This window comes from Mesoplodon mirus (assembly GCF_964341445.2).
Source record: "Mesoplodon mirus genome assembly, chromosome: 6".
NCBI lineage: Eukaryota > Metazoa > Chordata > Mammalia > Artiodactyla > Ziphiidae > Mesoplodon > Mesoplodon mirus.
The window spans coordinates 58,199,604-58,216,185 of NC_138982.1; the positions used below are offsets into that span (position 1 = coordinate 58,199,604).

Consider the following 16,582-nt stretch of genomic DNA (forward strand, 5'->3'; position numbering starts at 1 on the left):
ATCACCAGGGAATTCCCTTCATTTTCTTAATGGTGTATTTTGATAAGCAGAAAATTTTAACTTTGATTAAGTCTAATTTGTTTCCTTTTAGGTTTATTGCTTTCTGTGTCATATCTAAAAGCTTTATAGTTTTAGCTTTTATATTTAGGTCTATAATCCATTTCAAATTAATTTTTGTGTGTGATGTGATTTGGATCAAGATTTATTTATTTTGCCATAGAGATATTTAGTTGTCTTAGCAGCATTTGTTATAAAGCCTTGTCTTTCTCTATTGGATTTTTCTGTCAACTTGTGAAAATTCAAGTGATCATATAAGTGTGGATCTGTTTCTAAGCTCTCTGTTCTGTCTCATTGATCTCTTTGTGGATCCCATGCCAGTATCAGACTGTTTCATTATGGTAGACTTACTAGTCAAAGTCTTAAAGTCAGATGGTGTAAATCTTCCAACTTTGGTCTTATTTTTTATAATTGGTTTGGCTATTCTAGGTCATTTGCATTTCTATACACATTTTAGAATTAGCTTGTCAATTTCTACAAAAAGCCCAGTGAAATCATGATTGGGTTTATTGAACTTATACATCAGTTTGTGGAGAACTACATCTTAATATTTAGTATTTTAATCCATGAACATGGTCTGTCCACTTATTAGATCTTTAATTTATCTCAGCAATGTCTTATAGTCACAGTCTCATTTGAACCCACTCCATTTAGGTTTTGTGCTCAAATTCCCCTGAAACCACTCTTGTCTAGGTCACCAGTGACCTCCATTCTGCTGTATCCGATGGTCAGTTCAGTCTTCCTCTTTCTTCATCTTTTTTGTTTTGTTTTGTTTTCTTTTTTTTGTGGTACGTGGGCCTCTCACTGTTGTGGCCTCTCCCGTTGCGGAGAACAGGCTCCGGACACGCAGGCTCAGCGGCCATGGCTCACGGGCCCAGCCGCTCCACGGCATGTGGGATCTTCCCGGACCGGGGCACGAACCCGCATCCCCTGCATCGGCAGGCGGACTCTCAACCACTGCGCCACCAGGGAAGCCCGTCTTCCTTCATCTTTCAACTGCCTTGACATAATTGATCACTCTGTCCTTGAAGCATTTTGTTCACCTGGCTCTGTCTCACCGTGCTCTCCTGGTTTTCCTCCCATCTCACTGGCAGCTCTTTTTTTGGCCTCCTTGGCTGGATCCTTCTCTTCCTAACGTCTAGATGTGAGAGGACCCTTAGCCTCAGTCCTCAGACTTCTGTCCTTTATCCATTCTCAGTCAGTCTCATGGTGTGAATATGTTATGTAAAGCCAACCACAATGTCTAAAGCCATCAGACTCCCAATTTTATATTTCAGTCCTGAATCCCCAACTTATATATCCAAACCCCAGACTTATATATTCAACTTCCTACCGATCTTCATTTCGATATTTAAAACGTATCTCAAACTTAACCCTTCCAGAATGGAACTCTTGATTTGCCTCTGAAATGTTTTGCACCTTCTCACTCCCCACCACCCACCATGTTCCCCAGCTCAGTAATTGGACTTTTTTCCTTGTTGCTTATATATCAGTCTTAGAGTCTTCCCTGGCATCTTTCTTTCTTTTACACTCTGCATCCCCCTACATCAGAAAACCCTCTTGGCTCTATCTTAGATCTATCTACTACTTAGCCATCACTCTATTCCAAGACACCATCATCTCCACCTGGTTTACTGCAATATTCTTCTAAGTAATCTGCTTTCTCTCAGTCTATTCTTTATACAACTTGAGTCACCTTTTGAAATGTTACAGCATTTCACTTCCCTGATTAAAACCTTCTAGAGCCTTTCCATTATATTTAGGGGGAAGAAAACCTGTGCAATGGTTTACAAAGCCTCACATGATCAGACTTCCCTGTTCAGTCTCTGACTTCATCCCCTTCTATTGCTCCTTATTTCACAATACTCTGACTACATTGGCCTTTTTGTTGTTCTTGCACATTCCCAGATTCTTTTGGCCTCAGGGCCTTTGCAATTTCTGTCTCTTCTGCCTGGAACCTTTTCCCCAGATAGTTACATGGCTTGTTACTTACTTCATTCAGGTCTCTGCTTAAGTGTCGTCTCCTCAGAGAGGCCTTTTCTGAGCACCGTATGTAAGGAGGGTGCCCCCCCACCCCATTACTCTCCATTCCCTTACTCTGCTTTGGTTTTCTTCTTAGCCTTTAGCATTATTTGGTTTGATATTTATTTGTTGATAGTCTGTTTCCCCTAGTAGAATATGTACAGGCTCCCTGAGGACAGGGACTTTCTGCTTTGAATCATTAATGCTGTTAACAATGCTTGTCACATAATAGGTGCTCGAAAAATATATGTTGAATGAATGACTGTGGGCAAATGAACCTTGCAGGCTTCATTTTCTTCATCTGAGAAGTGGGAGAAATCATGGTATCTACCTCATAGGGCAGAAGTGAATGTCAGATAAGATACTGGGTATAATAAGACTTTTGTGGCAATAGTGTTGGCTGTTATTGTAATTACTGTTCAATAATACAAATGATTTACACCTCTTCTAATCAACCAACAAGTAGCTAATTAAGGTGGGTTTTGCCTGTTATATGCTTTTTACAGTGGTTGATTTCAGAGGTATAACTTGTGATCCAGTTATTGGTAACTTAGTTGGAGGAAACCTATAAGTACATGAAAAGTTAAATGCCATAGACTAGTTAAATAACCAACTGAGACTACAGTAGAAATGTTATCAGGCTTAAATAGTTGCCTAATGCCTTTGCTGACGATGGTTGCTCTAGGTATGAGAAATAAAAGCGTTGCTTTTTTTTAAACCAGGGTAGTATGAGGAGGCCTTGTGGAGCGCATGGATTTGGGCCGCCCCTTGAAACACTGGGGACGATTTTAATCCTTTATTGGCCATGAGGTGGAAGGGCATCAAAGGTGGGACAGTGGCCTAAAGACAAAGTGGGGGAAGAACTAGGGGAGTTGAAAAATGGAATGAATCAGTTTGGCTGGAGGGAGAGGTCTTGTGAGGAAGCTTAAGAGCAACGCAAAGAAAACAAAGTAAGAACGAAAGCAAGTGGCTTCAGGTGACAGGAAGCCCTTCCTTACTAGGAATGGGCAAGCAAGAAGGAAGTGCTTATGGGTAATTAGGAAAGAAGGTAACACATCACAGGCTTCCTGCTGCCAGGTTCCCTCCCTTCCCCCGCACAGTGCAGGCGGCCAGGGCATTACTCTCTGACGCACACATAGTGGACAGGCATGCTGAGTCCATGTGTCCATGTGTCCAAGGAGAAGCAGACACGGGAGGGCACTGCTCTTCTGTTCCCAGGGCCTGGAAGCCAATTTTGAACTCTTTTCATCCACAGGAATTCTCACTCTAGGTGGCTGTGACGAGAAGGCAAGGGACAATTTTCACTATGGCTTCCTATTTTAAAAAAAAGAAGGAAGAGAATAGAGAAACTTAGAAATTAAAGGCCAACCAATAAACATAATAATGTACATTTTAATATGCATATTAAGAAATACTCAACTTTTTTTCGGAAGAACGTGAAAGAAAGCAGACTGTGTCACCCTAAAATATGCTACTTTGGCATATGGATTATTTTGAATTAAAGTTACTTAAGAAACAGCCAGTGCAAGAAGGATACTCTAATCTCCTTCGTCTCCTTGAGAGCAGGAAATAACTCTCCCATGTGAAAGGGGTCCTCCCTGTACCAGGAGGGTAGAAGGCATCCTTACTGCCAGAGACAGGGAGTTCAGGGCCGAGAAGGCTATGTAAACAAATCTTGTTACTTCTTCATTAATTTGCTACCCCAAGCCCAAACCCGTATGTTTTGTCAATTTTTCACAGATTTATTGTTTCTTTTGTCTAAAAGGCATAAAAGCTGCCTGCTTTGGTCACCTCTTTGAATCTCATATTTTCACCGGCTCTCGTATGTCCAAAATTAAATGTATATTTCTCCTATTAATCTGTCTATGTCAATTTAATTATTAGACCAGCCAAAGAACCTAAAGGGAAGAAGGGAAAAGTTTTCTTCCCCCACAAGGATATTAGGTGAGTCATGTATAGCCACATTCTCATTATCATGTAAAAGGAAATACACATTATATGAGAAGTGGCCAGAGTAACCTGTGAACAGACCAGATTTTTGAAAAAAAAAAAAGATGGGTTATCTAGCCAACCACGAGATAAAACTTGCTTTAATGATATAATTTTGTGAAAATTTGCAGCAATCTAAAAGTGTCCTTGTGTCCCTTAAGTTTTTTGTTATCAAGAAGTTAAAAAATAAATGTTACCTTTTGCTGCGTTTGAATAGATGTCAGAGCAATTTGTAGTAGTTAAGAAAATGACCCTGTAAGAGAATCAAAATAAAACAAAAAAGATAAAATATAGATATGAGCCATGACAGATGTGGCAGAACAGGGAATGGATGTGAAGACAATAAGCCACGTTGTCGTTAACAGAGCCCTGGCAACACGGCTCTGACACATTAAATAATGAACGCCCCTCGGTGGGCACAGCCAGGAGAGAACAGAGAGCGCATTGTTTCAGCCTGTTTATCTACTTTCAAACATTGCTTAAGTATAGGCTTCTGTTCTGATTATAGCCAAAGGACAATCAAACAGTTGAAATACTGTAAGTCCTGTAATTCACCCCGTTCAAGAATCAGAACTCAATAAAAGAATTTTGAGCAAAGCATCCAAATAAATTGTTAGTCCTCCCTGCAAACGGAAGCCTGAAGAGAAGCAGGATCTACCCGTCAGGCTCTGCGCTCACTCTTCTGTCCTCTCCTGATCAGGTTCTAGCTAATGTGATATGAGGGCTCGGCTCATCGTCTCCTCTTCTGTGCTCAGGACTACGGCTCGGCTCCGTAGTCGGGGCGGGGTGGGGGGCAGATGCCAGGTTCCACGTCTGGGACTGGCCCGGGGATTGATGTCTTCTTGGGACAGCGGCTTCTCTGAGGTTTCAGGCAGGTTGACGCTGCCTGCCTTTTCCTGCTCTGGGTCTTTGTGATGAGCTAGTGAGCTGATACCTATGAAAGCACTTTGTTGACACAAATGAAGGGGTTCTATGGTTGGTGGAGGAAAGAACACAAATCAGAAGTCCTGGGTTTGAATCCAGATCATCTCATACTCGGTCTCCCCTTTTCTGTATTCCTTTTTTTAAGTGTCTTCCTGTGTTTTTCTCCTCCCTCCCCTTAAATCAGACATTCTTTGTTTTTGTGTGTGTGTGCATGGACCCCCCTTTGGCATTCTAGTGACGCTAATGAATCCCTTTTCAGAATAATGTTTAATGCATTAAGTTAAATGCATAAATTTAAACGAATAAAATTAGAGGTTCTAGCTGTTTTTGCCGTAAACATCTTTGCCGTAAAGCAGTCTCATTGCACAACTAATTGGCCGTAAGGCAATTTTGCCGTCAAAGATAAAATAACTAGGCGACAGTTTGGTTTCGACTACGTTATAGCAACTTGATAGAAAATATGGTGAAAAGAAAACTTACTGAAGTGTGAAATAAGAGAGTGTAAAGCTAGACTGCATACTATACCAGAAAATAGCATAACAGTTTGCAAATCCTTCGATGAGTACAGTCATCCCTCTATTCCGTCAGAAGCAAGTTTACCAAACTATGGCAAATATAAAAGAGGCAGCTAGTAATACACGACAGTCTAAGCATTAATTATCAGTTCTTTAGCTCATTTAGATACAACAGCTTGTTTTGTAATGCCGTCTTTACCAAGTTTATCACGCAGTATTAGAAGTTGGAGGCAAAGGAAGAATCAAGCTTCTCATCTCCTAGAAAGAAATGGTTATATGATACTTGATAAGTTTTATGAAAATGGTGAAATTTTTTTGCTCTTTGATAGTGGAGAACGTGATGTAGGCAAAATTTTCATATTTGGCATAGAAACTGGCTTAGATGATTTGGTGAAATATAAGGACTGTCATGGAACATATAAATGTAGTCCATATATGTACTACTTTATATATACGTTTATATATGTGACATATAGGTAAATAGCAGCATCCCTTGTCTGTTCGGTTTACTTCTAGGGAAATCTGAAGAGCCTTACAGCAGATTTTTTTTTTATACCATGAAGAACTTATGTCCAACATGAGATCCTGAATCCTTAATGACTGACTTTGAGAAAGGAAGTATCATTGCTTTCACTAAGAAGATATTTTAAAAATTTTGTTACTAGTTTTTCATGTTTCGTTATGTCCTTTTTAATGTCCCTATTTTAGTTTCATTATTTCATCTTTTATGGCAAAATTGTCTTATGGCCAATTAGCTGTGCAGCAGAACTGCTTGCAATAAAGATTCTTACAGTGAAAATATCAGACATGAAAATCAGTATGCATAGGGTTACCAAGGAAACCAATTAGACCGATATACAGTTCTACCAAAAAAGTAATAATATAATAACATCCACCCTTTATTAACACACTACCTACCAAGAGCTAGTGGCAGATTTAATCACTACTGTAATTTTGGGGTAGTCATGAGCGGAAACGATACTTTGAGATTCTTGCAATAGTGTACTGTGATATGAAGATATCTTTGATTGCTACTTGTGACAAGTCACGGTTACACCTAATTTTACTGTGAATTATTGCCTACATTTGTAATTGAAGGGAATGCTAAATTTCAGTTAAAGGTGAGTAAAACATTTCCCTGCCCATGTCCTGAATCCTCTCTGAAATCCTCAGATACCCCTCGCCTTAAAACTTCACCCTTTCCTCTTACGCTGTGTGCCCCGCTGCTGCCCTCCAGCTGCTGTCACCCTAGATGTGTGCCTCCCGTCCGTGCAGGGGACAGGAGCACCAGACCTGTATCTCCGGCAGCCCACTGCACCTCCACCCTGGACGACCCACAGGACCTCGCACTCGGCCTCGGCCTCGAAAAGCCAACTTCTCGGCTTGTCCATCCCACCCCTGCTCCTCCCGCCAGCCTGCTCTTCCTCCTGTGTTCCCTGTTCTGTTGGTAGCATTCACAACCTCCACATGGCTCAGGCCCCAGACCTAGCTTGAGCAAGTAAGTGAGCGCTGCTGTGGCCAGGGTTACCGCCCTAGCCTCCTTGATAATGTTTATGGAAGTGTAGACTTGTGCGTTTTAAAGCGCTGGTCTGCCCTTTTCTTTACCTGCAACGTCTTCTAAATTCCTGCTTACCCTACAGGGCTTAGTTCCTTCTTACTTCTCTTTCCAACATGTACACACTGTGGTTTAAAATGTCTTGGTGATGTCTCTTTACCTCCATGATGTGACATCGGAGGACTCCCGCCTCCCTCGCAAAGTTTTCTTCTGTTGGTCCCCCAGCCTCACCAAGCTCCCTATGGTCCCTCCAGCAGCCCACTCCCCACTTCCCCCTTTTTCTTGGCAGACAGAGTGAGTGCCTTCTGCCTGGGGATCCCTTACCTGCCTCATGGCCTCCAGGTCTCAGTTCTGCGGCTGCTTGGCTGGACAGCCTTTCCCAGCCTGTGCCGTCATGAGGACTGTCCATAGAGCAGTTCTTGTCCAACCAACTCCTGCTCCCTTGCATTTGAGCAGAGTCTGGCAGGGTTTCACCAGTGGTGTGCACTCGGGAGGACAGCATTATCAAAGTATGTGGTTAGCAGCGCTGACTTCAGAGCCAAATGACCTGGGTTCTAATCCCAGCTCCGCCACTAGCTGCTTGATCTTGGCAAGATACTTACCCTTTAGATGCCTCAGTTTTCTCATCTGTGAAACTGGCATAATTATGGATTTGTGTGATATAAATGAATTAATCTCCTGAAGCCCTTTAGAACCATGCCTAGCTTATACTGAGAGCTTAAATATCAGCTATTCTTATTAGTTTTAGTTTCAGTATTGTGGCTTGGGCTCGTTGTTTTTTTTTTTTCTGTATGCAGGCCTCTCACTGTTGTGGCCTCTCCCGCTGCAGAGCACAGGCTCCGGACGTGCAGGCTCAGCGGCTATGGCTCACGGGCCCAGCCGCTCCGCGGCATGTGGGATCTTCCCAGACCGGGGCACGAACCCATGTCCCCTGCATCGGCAGGCGGACTCTCAACCACTGCGCCACCAGGGAAGCCCTGGGCTCGTTTAAAAGTCACATCCTACTATACTTTTATTTTTGCTGGAGTTTTATTAAAGATTGTTGTGTTATTCGAAACCCAATATTTAACTGTTCTTCATCTCCATTGAGATTGATATCAGAACGTTGATTTTAGCAGAAATAATTTATGTGAGACAAAAGGAAATACTTTTTGAAAGAAAGGTAGGAGGACTCCTGGGGATACAGCCTCTTAACAGAATGATGGAGACACCGTCCCACCAGCAGTTAGCTAGCTGAGTTGGGGATTTATCCATGGTTCTTCCATTTCAGAGATTATGTTGATCTCACCGGAATTTTTCTTGCAGCCCTTTGGGTAAAAGAGGGATCAATATTATTTATCAAAGGATTTCTCTGGGAATGCATATCATCATATATTCTTGCAAACTGATCCACATAAAAAGATGGTTTTGAATGTAATTACTTTTTTTTGCATGAGTGTTTTCATATCCTCTATAAATATTGTGCTCTGTGGGGAGAAATTTTTCATGATTCCTACCACCATTGTTTGTGACATTAATGTGCTCTTATAACTGATCCTTTTCTTCCCTTTTTCTTTCAACATTGAAGCAGTATTTCCCCTGAGGTTTAACTGTTTCAGCCTTTTCTAGGTTTTGCCACCAGGTGGGGCACTGGCTCCTTTATAAGGCATGGGCCAGGGCTTGAGGCTGGTTTTCTCACTGAGGTGGCTGGCTGTCTTGCCCTGTCATTCTGAAGTGACCCCTGGAGAAACTGTTCAGCCCTGACCCTGGGAGTGGGTAGAAGAGGCCAGCAGGGTGAGTGTTAGATCTGAGGGAGTTTCAGGGCTTTTCATGCCTGATCTTGTTGAGCTAATATGCTAACGACTTCTGTTTCATAGGTTTTGAGTAACTTGAATTTTACCGGAAATACATGTAAATCTACTTGGCAACAAGTAAATCAAGTTTTCCTCGGAATATTTGGTCCCATGTTTATGGCTCAGAAAAAACATTAAATTTGGTAACCTTGACCATTATGTTAAATAGGTCTTATTTAAATAAGATAGAAATCATGGAAACAAGAATTAAAACTGCTCTTGGCATTGAAAATTAGGGGAAGATTGTGTGTAACTGTGGACACTTCATGTTAAAAAGCAACGCATGGATTTTTATTCTTTTTTTTTTTTTTTTTTTTGCTGTACATGGGCCTCTCACTGTTGTGGCCTCTCCCATTGCGGAGCACAGGCTCCGGACGCGCAGGCTCAGCGGCCATGGCTCACGGGCCCAGCCGCTCCGCGGCATGTGGGATCTTCCCGGTCCGGGTCACGAACCCGTGTCCCCTGCATTGGCAGGCGGACTCTCAACCACTGCGCCACCAGGGAAGCCCGGATTTTTATTCTTAAGCGATGTACTGGAACATTATTTTTTTAAGATATAAATGCCTTAAATTATCAATTACATTTTTCTAGAATGAAAAATAAATTTCTTACTTTGAAACCATTGTGAGTCATATTAAGTCCCAGTTTAAAGTATAAAAAACTACAAAACCACCAAAAAACTTTTTTATTTTATAATATAACCTAACTGTAGATGAAATTGAATTATGAGTGATTTTCACAGTTACAGACACTAAGTCAGAATCAGAAGTTAGAAGATTCTTTCATAAGTTTTCCTCTTGAACTTAATTTTTAGACTTTAGTGATTAATGAGGTTTTATGCTTATTTAATGTATTTTAAAAATCTAGAAATAGTGATAGTATGTGCCTTTGGTTCTCAGAAGAAATAACTTCATGTGGTCCCACTTAGGCAATGTGAAATTATAGTGCTAAATGTTCCATCACCACCACCACCAATTTGGGCAACAATATAAAACTCATTTCATGGCACTGGTGGAGGGCAGACTGTATTCCTCTTGTTTGAAATGAATGAGTCACTTTAATACAGCATCTGAGGGGCAAGAAGGGAGTGAGAGTGCTCTTTGTTTCAGCTGGTGTGTTACAGTTTTCTTGGGTAGCAAGTACAAAAATGAAGCCTGAAGCCTTAGCTCATTCTGTATGTGAGTTTTATTTCTCACAGCAGCCCAGTGTCTATTTAACATGTGGGAGTGGTTTCAAGTTCATTACCAAAGCTTATAGGCTAAAGTGCTTTGTGGGCTTGGCTATGACTTAAGTGGCCTTTAGGGAGTTGGCCAAAAACGGGGCTTGGGAACAGACTGCTTTCCCCGTGTCTGTGGATTCTCGGGGTAGTCAGTTTTTATTCCCCTGTCGGCTATCAGCTGCTTTGGAGATTAGTTTCATAGTATGGATTCTTTCTTCAAAGCAATATGAAGCGACTACTTTCACGGGGGCACCAGGTTAGTAAATAAGGTTTTGAACTTTCTGCTGCATGTGTCAGATTTTCTTTCTGTCCTCACGGGGCGATGACATGACAGTCAGCATAGCATTTGTGCTGTTGCTGCGTTCTTTTAGAAAATAATGTGAGTTCGTCAATCCTACGGGGAGGTCTGGGGGTTATGGTTCTCCTTGTAATATATGCATTGCCGGACAATATTAAATGCAGGTGGAAGCCAAGAAAAAATGACATTTATGTGTTGGATGTGCAGTCTAGAGATTTGTACCTGTTCATATGCATTTTCAATTCCTTTTTCAGAATTCCTTTCTTTGTGTCTTCCCATTATATCTTCTAGGAATAACTATGATTTTATACATGGTTGATTTTACTTTATGGAACACGAGACGGCAGTGTGTAGTGCCCCAGCCAGTGGTGTCCTTCACACCCTGTGCGTGCTTGCCTGATGCATGGTTTTCTCTGGGGCCTACTGATTATAGTTACAAGGAACCAGAATATGATTTTAATTTTCTTTTTGAAAAGTCTGACATTTTCCTAGAATGCCTCACAAAATACCTGCATAACAGTTGACGTGGGCAGAGTGTACAGGTGGATCAAGCTGGACTGAATCCCTTCCTTAGTCATCACTGTTTTTATTCTTAAGTGATTCCTCTAGGAATAAATATGACTGTCGAAACGGAGTGTGCTTTGTAAGACAATGAAAGGATTGCTAACAGTATTAAAATGAAATTAAGTCAATAGAGCGCAGTATCAAGAGAATCTTCCTTAACTTCATTAACTTAGACACCTAGAGAGCGATATTACCTTTGTTTACTTGTCACCAAAGCAATCCAGCATGAAGTTGTTTCACAAGAGTATGTAGTTCGATTTGATGATGTTTTCAAGTTTGCAACGCTTTATGAAATATATTGGCTTTTATGTTACTTTATGTATGCTTTAGTTCAAGGTAAGCGCTGGTTTTTTTAAAATAAATTTATTAATTAATTTATTTATTTTTGGCTGCATTGGGTCTTTGTTGCTGTGCGTGGGCCTTCTCTAGTTGCGGTGCGTGGGCTTCTCATTGCAGTGGCTTCTCTTGTTGTGGATCACGGGCTCTAGGCACGTGGGCTTCAGTAGTTGTGGCTTGTGGGCTCAGTAGTTGTGGCACACGGGCTTAGTTGCTCTGTGGCATGTGGCATCTTCCCGGACCAGGGCTCGAACCTGTGTCCCCTGCACTGGCAGGCGGATTCTTAACCACTATGCCACCAGAGAAGTCCCAGTATGGGTGTTTTAAAATATGCTAATATGCTTCTGTTATTGCCATTTGAGTCTCCTCTTTTTTCCCCTGCTGGAAAATACAGTGTTTCAGAAAGGGTCTGTTCTCTCAGGTTCTCCTGTGTTTAAAAATATAAAATGGAGGGAGAAGGGAGACAGAAATAGGTACTTAAAGAAATCTTTGAGGTGATTTGCTAAAGTTTAAAGATCCCAGTCCTATCTCTGCTGAGGCTGAAGTTGCAGAGTTATGGCTGCATGCTATCTCAGGATTGTGAAATTGACTGTACTTTATCCCCCTCAAGACACAATTGTACAGCTGTATTATTACCCCTGCCTCTGCAGATATTTTCTTCAACAGTAAATCCAAAAAAAAAAAAGATAGCAGAGATTGCTATGACTTGCTTAATATACGCTAGTACTGCGTATGTGCTATTATTAATTATTAAATGCTATTAACTTAAAATTTTAAAGAAGACTTCTGTCAATCTGATTCTAGCTCCTCAATGGTTTAAAGGACTGTGTTAAGACATTTTACTTGTTGATTACTTGTTTGCACTTAGCTGGCATGGATAAGTCTTAAAAAGCTCACCTAAAGCTCATTTAGGTCTGGTAGGTCTCAGTTTCTGTGTTCCCAAGTGCTTCGCAGCCTTTTCTTCTACAGATGATAACAGAACAGTACTGATTAGAAACAGAAATAAACAATGTAGCAAAGGATAGAGTAAGAGGGGAAACTCCTTAAAAACCAGATTTTAGGGTTTTACCAAAGGATATCCATTACAATAAGCTTCCTCCAAACATGAGGGGAAAAAAAAAGACTGTACAATAGAGTGCTCAAAATCTGTAATTTGGGACGGAGGCAAATCTTATTCCTGATTCCAGGCTTGGCACACACATTGCAGTTTTGTTCTCATCTTGCCAGACTGGTTTAGTTTTGTGACAGCTCTGCTTTTTGGCTAAAATCAAGTAGAGATGGACATTTTTCCCATTCCATATCAGGTTAAGCTTTGAGCCGATTAATTTTTATCCAACATGCTTTCTTGTTAACAGTCAAAAGTACCTTTGATGCCTCATAAATCTCAGATGGTTATGAACATAGTTGATGATCCATTATTTCAACATGAATTGGCCCATACTCGAAACATCAGGAAGGTAAAATGTCAGTAGAAGGTAAGGACTTAGAGGAAAGAAATGAATAACCAGGAGGAATCATGATGTCAGGAGTGGGTTTTCTGACTGCTGAACCTTTATGATAAATGTTCACCTATTGTCTGGTTCCATTCACACCCCAGATCACTCCCGTTTCCTGCCCACAGTCTTCATCTTCGAGGTGCCTGTTTGGGGAGCTGTCGGTTCTTGATTTGCAGTTTCTGGCCTTGTCAGATTCATCTTGTACAGCCACCCCTGCCTTTTACATGCCTAACCCGCTGAGTTCTTGCTCCTAACCCTGCTCACTGAAGGTGCCGATGTGCAAGGGTCCTGTGTTTACGTATCAGAAAGTGGGGCAGAAAGCAAGGGAGACTGTGATGCCGCCCACCACAGAAATGAACTATTTTATTTTATTTATTTTTTTTATACTTCAATAAAATTTAGTTTTTATTTTTAGAAGAGTCTATTACTGAAATCAACCCTATATTCATCAATACTACAATGGAAGATATTCTTATAAGAGAATATTATATAGCAATGAAAATAAACTAAACATGTATGTAAAAAAATAGAAATATCTTATAATCAATGTTAATCTAATGAAGGCAAAGAAAATAATATACACTGTATGATTCTATGCATAGCAAGTTCAAAAACAGGCAAACTCATTTATGATGTTTATCTTCTGAAGGAGACAGATGTTAGTGCCTGAAAGGGAAAACATAGGGAGCTCACAGGGAGCTGGTTATACCCTATTTGTTGGTCAAGGTAGTGGCCACACAGGTGGTCAATGTGATAATTCATTGAGCTGTACACTGCTGAACTGTGTGTTTTTCTATATAAAATTTTAACAAATGCAGTGGAGGAACATACAAGAATCATGGTTCATGAGCTACATATGACCTTACAGAGCATTCAGTCCAATTTATTCAAGAAATGAACTATTTTAATAATGATAGTGAATACTAACTTCCCAGAGGGATTGCAAAGGCTGAGGACAGATTCTACTCCTAGGGCTGATCTGACCGTAGACTTCACCAGTTCCTTGGTTCCTTCTGAAGAAGCCAATTTACGTTTGACCTTCTGGCATTTCTGGGGTTGAAGATATTAGTACCTGTGGCAGGAGTAGTAGAGGGAGTGGTAATAGTAATAATAACAACTAACACTCAAAAAGCATTTCCTAAAGGCAGTCTCTGTTCTAAGCCTCTCATGTAATCCTCACAACAACCCTAAGGGGTCAATTGTCTTTATTATCCCCATTTTACAGTTGATGAAACTGTCCCAGGGAAGTTACATAATTTGTCCCGAGTCATAGCAGCTAGTCAGCAGTAATAGTATTGTGCCTCAGAGGGGTGCTGTGGTGGGGAAAAAATGGTATGAGGAGTTGATGTCTTTGGGAAATATAATCCAGTCTTTATTAATGAGAAGCAACCATGTAAATACTGATATCTGTGCTGCGCTTCCTACTCAAAGATGCTTCTGTTGACCCACTGTCAACCAGTAAGGCATGTCCTTTGTGTCCTTTTCCTACTGGGTGTTTGTGCGGGTGAGCTTGTACTCTGCTTTCTCACATGTTCTGCTGGGAACCAGTGGCAAGAACCAGTGACCAGTGGCAGGATGTAGAGCTTACTCGTGGTCAGTAAATGAGATCAGTGGTGACCAGTCCACGTGGTGGATAAGCCCACAGTTGAAAACTGTCTTTTAACTACACAAGATAATCTTGGAACTTTTGAGACTTTTTAAGGCTAAAATGATAAAACCACTAAGGCTCGAACTTGGACCTTTTGATTGTTTAGCTTTAATTTGGCCTGTACGAGTGTCCTCTTCATTCCTGCCCAGTATGATTTCCTGCTGATGATCAAAGCTCTGGTTATTTTGTCAGTCCTGAAGGCTTTCTGAGGCTTAGTGGAGAGCCAGGAATATGAGACATGTATTTCCTTTAAAAACATAAATGTGCATTTGAAAATGTGGGGCAAATAACTTACTCTAGATTGGGCCAAAACTTAAACATGTGACAAATAAGGTTCGAACCTTTAAAAATATGTAAAAATACAGTCCATAGGTTAAGGAGTTATATTTTAAAAAAAGAAAGAAGAAAAGAAATCAAACGGTTTTATTATTTGGATGGGGAAGCACTTTCTCTTCCTAAAACCAATAGAGGAAATCACAAAAGGAATAGGGCAATACATTGGAATTTTCCAGGTAGGAGTGCAAAAGCTTTAACTACAGAAATACTCATTGAAGTGTTATTTATTGTCATGAAGAGTGGGAAATAATCAAAATATACAATAGAAGGAAACTGCATAATGGATCATTATGCAACTACTACAGTTTTACTTAAGAAAAACTATAATCGGAGGAAATGGTGATGATAGATATTTAAGATAAAACACTGGATAGTAAACTATTTGTGCATCATGTACTTGGTGATGTTTAAAATATACCTGTCCTGGGCCTTCCCTGGTAATGCAGTGGTTAAAAATCCGCCTGCCATTGCAGGGGACATGGGTTCAAACCTTGGTCCGGGAAGATCCCACATGCCGCAGAGCAACAAAGCCCGTGTGCCACAACTACTGAGCCTGAGAGCCACAACTACTGAGCCCACGTGCCACAACTACCCAAGCCCGTGTGCCCAGAGCCCGTGCTCTGCAATAGAGAAGCCACTGCAATGAGAAGCCCGCGCACTGCAAAGAAGAGTAGCCCCCGCTTGCCGCAACTAGAGAAAGCCCGTGCACAGCAACAAAGACCCAACGCAGCCAAAAATAAATAAATCAAAAAAATAAATAAATCAAAATAAAATAAAATATACCTGTCTCTGTATGTGTTATGCTTAGGGAGAGAACAGAATGGATGATCACCTTAAGTTAATTGGGGTTTAGGGATTTTTTTTTTTTTTTTTTTTTTTTTGTGGTACGCGGGCCTCTCACTGTTGTGGCCTCTCCCGTTGCGGAGCACAGGCTCCGGACGCGCAGGCTCAGCGGCTATGGCTCACGGGCCTAGCCGCTCCACGGCATGTGGGATCTTCCCGGACCGGGGCATGAACCCGTGTCCCCTGCATCGGCAGGCTGACTCTCAACCACTGCGCCACCAGGGAAGCCCAGGATTATTTTAAAGGTGGGAATTTCTGGCAGTTTTAATTTTCTCCTTATACTTTTCTGCATATTAATATTTAAAAATATGATTCTCTTATATTTGAAAACATAAAAAATATTCATGGAGAGAGAAAGATGAAAACAAGATATACAAAAATTTAATAGTAAGTTAACATCACCCATAATCTATTTAAGGTGGTAACTCTAAGAATGCTTTTAATTTCCTCAGATAGTTTGTAAACTTAAGGTTTCCTTTAAGAAGAATTTATTATTTTTATAATAAAAATTAAAATAGATTTGGAGTGACAGGTTAGAGTTGAGGCAGATCAGTCTTTATAAAGGAGAGGATAATTTTACTTTGGAGAGCAATTATTTTGCTGCATTTTTGCATTACTTTAGGAAAGTGCCTTTTGATTTTTAGGCACCAGGTTTAAAATCTTAATCAGACATTATAGCTGATTAAATTTTAAGATATATAGTTTATTTAATAAGGGATGTGGGAAGATGCTCACTTAAATACTTGAAACAACAGTCCAGGAAAGACACTTTCATGGATTTCCAGTGTGTCCAGATGTTTTGATAACTCTTCATTGGTCCAAGGGCAGTTGCTGATGTTTAGAATGGGACAAGTCAACATACTGAGACAGTCCTTAGAAGATATGATTTGACTGGAATAATGAAGGTGGAAGAGAACCTTGGAGTAGTTGACTTCATTCTTCCGCCTC

The 16,582-nt window shown here is 40.8% G+C and overlaps 1 protein-coding gene across 4 annotated transcripts in view; it reads left to right on the forward strand.

Moving 5' to 3' along the window:
* Positions 1-16,582, forward strand: part of PLD1 (phospholipase D1) — a 206,546-nt gene that overhangs the window by 44,058 nt on the left and 145,906 nt on the right. The window contains exon 1 of one of the 4 annotated variants that reach the window (XM_082624747.1): positions 10,216-10,369. The exons of the other annotated variants lie outside the window; for them this stretch is intronic. The gene's annotated coding sequence lies outside the window, so the exon portion shown is untranslated. Of the gene's footprint in view, positions 1-10,215; positions 10,370-16,582 lie in introns of those variants that run through there. 4 annotated transcript variants of the gene reach the window in all.